Source organism: Erpetoichthys calabaricus, chromosome 13 (assembly GCF_900747795.2).
Source record: "Erpetoichthys calabaricus chromosome 13, fErpCal1.3, whole genome shotgun sequence".
Lineage (NCBI taxonomy): Eukaryota > Metazoa > Chordata > Cladistia > Polypteriformes > Polypteridae > Erpetoichthys > Erpetoichthys calabaricus.
In genome coordinates, this window is record NC_041406.2 from 23,954,598 (window position 1) to 23,958,560 (window position 3,963).

The following is a 3,963-nucleotide window of genomic DNA, read 5'->3' on the forward strand; positions in this document are numbered from 1 at the left end:
GTCCAACAAGCTAATTAAGAAGGCACACTATGAAACACACTTTCAACCCTCAGGAAATAGTAGTGGAGGACAGAGTGAAGACAAAAAGGAGTAGCCAAAGTCTGTGCCTTCTGCAATGGGCATAAGACTGACAGACTGAAATGGGATCCCGAACAGTTTCATCATGTGGTGGGTGCAGCAACACGCTGTACCATTTTATGCTCCACAACCTGACCTGACCTGATCTTTTTTTGAATTAACTAACTGATACTGCCTTATGGAATATAGAGACTCCCATGAATGTAACGTCTATGGCCCACTTTGTGGTGCCATCTACAGTACATCAATAATAGTTGCATATCAACAAAGATACTAGTGGCCTTGACCAGCCTGAAGCACTCAGAACCTGCATCACCATGGACTCCGGAGTAATTGAAGGTGGACTGAACGTCACACTGACTCTCAGACTTATGATGCATGGCAAGGACGTTGGGAGTGTCATTGGCAAGAAAGGGGAATATGTGGGAAAAGATGCAAGAAGAAAGAGTATGGTATAGCGGGTCCAAAGCTTCAAAAGAATGGCCAGATTTTAAATAATTCATTTCGCAGTGTCAGTCTCCATGGGCACAATCGGGCAGCCGTGGGGAGTTGATGGGGTAATTGGGGCGAGTCGCACCTGCACGTGAGGGTGCGATTGTTCTCAATTGCTTAATCAACTTCCTGCGGTGCGCCCACGGAGCCGGCTGAAAGTTAAAGGTCAGCGCGGTCATGAGGTCCCGTGAGGAGTGAAAGATCGGCGCTCAAGGGACGGATCACTCCTAATGATGATGTGGAAGAATGGGTACAATCATGAAGGGGTCTGCCCTAGGGATCCGAGGGATGACTGCGTGTGCAAGAAGGAAGACGGGAGGACAACTGACCCTGAGTGGTCTGGCAGACGCCCACAGAGGCAGCCAAGACGGGGGTCAGTAGTGTGAGGACTGCGGCGGCTGAAGTCTCTTCAGCTGAGCAAACCTGGGGTGAGCTGGAGAGACTGGGAAGGAGCTGTGCTTGTCTGGAGTGCCCCAATGTCTGCTACAGGATTTTAATCTCGTTTTAGCCTTGTTTTAAATGTTTGAGATTTTTATCATTTTTTGGATTATTTATTTATTGGAACACTTTGAACACTGCACTGTGGACACTGGTTTTGGACACTGATTTTGTTTAGATTTTTGTAATAAAAGCACTGTTGCACTTTGCACCGTCCCCTTCCTTCTTATGGTGTCCTCATTGTCCAGCTCATCTGGTTACATTACTGACGGTGTCGGGTTCAAGAGGCTCTCAGAAGAGTGGTGGGAGCATAAAGCTGGACTTTCATCATCACAGACTGGCACACTCATTAACATCTCTGAAGGAAACTGCACTGAAAGGATCATAACTTTGGCTGGGCCCACTCCAGCCCTTTTTACAGCTTCCTCCATGATTATATTGAAGCTTGAAGAGGACTTTAGTAGCTCAATGTCTAACTTCAATAATAATAATAATAATAATAATAATACATTTTATTTATATATCGCCTTTCTCGTGCATCACAGCCTGTATCTGTTATTCTGTGCATTGTGGTTGCAGCAGGCCAGTGTGGCTTTCTGACTGGCAAGATTAAGGAGATCCGGGAGTCTACTGTTGCCCAAGTGCATGTGGCTGGAGACAGGCTGCAAAACTCCACCAAGCATGTCATCACAGTTGCAGGGACACCGCAGTTAATCATTGAAAGTATGAAACAAAATTTGCGTTGTCATGCTGGAGTCCCTACTGAAGGGTGTCATGTCAGTATCCCTTACACTCCTAACTAAGCCTTCTGGATCTCCCGTCATCTTTGCTGGTGGGGATATGACTATGCGATTCAAGGACAGCACGCCATTCCACATCCAGATCTTACAAAACTGCACCAGCTGGTCATAGAGAAGAATCCATTCCCAATGACTCCTGGAAGTACTGGATTCACAGCAGGAATGGATGCCTCGGCACAGACTAGTTCTCACGAACTCACCATTCCAAATGATCTGATCGGATGCATCAATGCATCAAATAAATGAAATTCACCAGATGTCAGGTGCACAGATCAAAATTGCCAGCCTGGTAGAAGGCTCTTCTGACAGGAAGGTCACAATCACTGGCTCCCCAGCTAGTGTCAGCTTGGCAGAGCTCCTCATTAATGCCGGGTTGTCATCGGAAGCATCAGGATTGGGAAGCAACTAATGAGCAAGGCTTGAGTTACCCATCAGCACTAGCATCCATATGCCCATGTAATTCTCCTTTGTAGTTACAACAGAACAATTTTTCCTACACCAATTTTAACTATTTTTATCATGCCCACCCATCAGTTTACCTTTTTAATTACCTTGGATCTATTTTTTAATGTACCTTCGCTGAAGAAAAAGGAAAATTATATTTACTACCATTTGTTGTTTTGCCTTTTGCTCACATTGAATTTCTGTTGTACCATCCTGAAGTGTAGAAGTGAAAAATCTGAACATAGTCACGTTTAGCTCTTGTTATGTCAGATTTTTCTATAAAAAAAACAAAAAAAACAATACTGCAGCACCTCTATCTTCAGTTTTTTGACTTCCATAAAGATTCACTCACTTCTATAGTTTGTTACAATGTAGCAGGGCTACATAGTAGTAATAGTGTTGTCAGTATTAGTACCATGTGCGTCTTGTTTCCATCATCCCGATTACTGTTTGTGTGTCAGTGAATGTCGTCCCCGTAAAGGGGGACGGATAATGAGAGGAGACCGCAACCCCAATCCTGGAAAACCACCTGTTTGCTATTATTCAATTACATCCATCTCAGGACTATTTAAGTAATCAGGGAGAGGAGGAGGAAGGAAAGGAGATTTTTTCACATTCACGACCACGAGCCATCTGTACCTGTTGTATTCCACATTGCACATTTCCATCCAGTTTGTTTTTCTATCCGCCGGACTTACTTCAATAACCTCATCACGAGAGACCCCGGGGTCGGAATTCATCATCCACCACGCGCCAAGAATTCATGGTGAGGCTGCTCCATTTTGTCTGGGAAAATCAAATGACTCATTTTTCGCTAGTTCAGTCAACCACATTCAGGACAGTGTTTATAACCGGACTCAAGTTCACATTTATTTCCGTATCTCATTCAGTTTGTTATTCGTATTGTTTGTTATGTTACAGGGGCAAGGAAGGGTTTATTGTGTGTGTGTACATATATATATGGTGTTGTTGCTTTGGTGGAGGGATATATATATATATTTATTGTGTATCTTGCTTCTTGTTGTTGCTCGTTTAATATAATTACGTACCTATTTTACATATCCTCTGTTTTTGTGAGCTTGATTAAACCGGTGTAGCTGCCGGCCGGGTTAGGGGTCGGCCGTTACAACTCAGTACATGTATTTATAAAGCCATTTGTCCTTAGGAAGCAGGGTAGGAAGTGAGGTGTTTGTTAAAATATATCTCTTCTTCGTCACCTCCACTTTTTACATTTCTTTACTGTACACTCCCTGGCCACTCTATTAGGTACACCTCACTAGTAGCAAGTTGGACGCCCTTCAGCATGGCCGTAATTCTTTATGTCATAGCTTCAACAAGGTGCTGGAATCATTCCTCATTAATTTTGGTCCATATTGGCATGATAGCATCACATAGTTGCTGCAGATTTGTCAGCTGCACATCCATGTTGCGAATCTTCTGTTCCACCACATCCTAAAGGTACTCTTATTGGCTTGAGATCTGGTGACTGTGGAGGCCATTTGAGGTCAGTGAACTCATTGTCATGTTCAAGAATCCAGTTGGAGATGATCTGACATGGAAGGTTATCCTGCTGGAAGTAGCCATCAGAAGATGAGTATACTGTGGTAACAAAGGGATGGACATGGTCAGTAACAGTACTTAGGCAGGATGTGACATTTAAATGATGCTCATTTGGTACAAAGGGACCCAAAGTGTGCCAAGGAAATATCCT

At 43.8% G+C, this 3,963-nt stretch overlaps 1 pseudogene; it reads left to right on the forward strand.

Annotated features, from left to right (window-relative positions):
* The first annotated feature begins 354 nt into the window (after positions 1-354).
* On the forward strand, positions 355-2,217 carry LOC114663876 (poly(rC)-binding protein 2-like; annotated as a pseudogene).
* Positions 2,218-3,963: the final 1,746 nt, after the last annotated feature.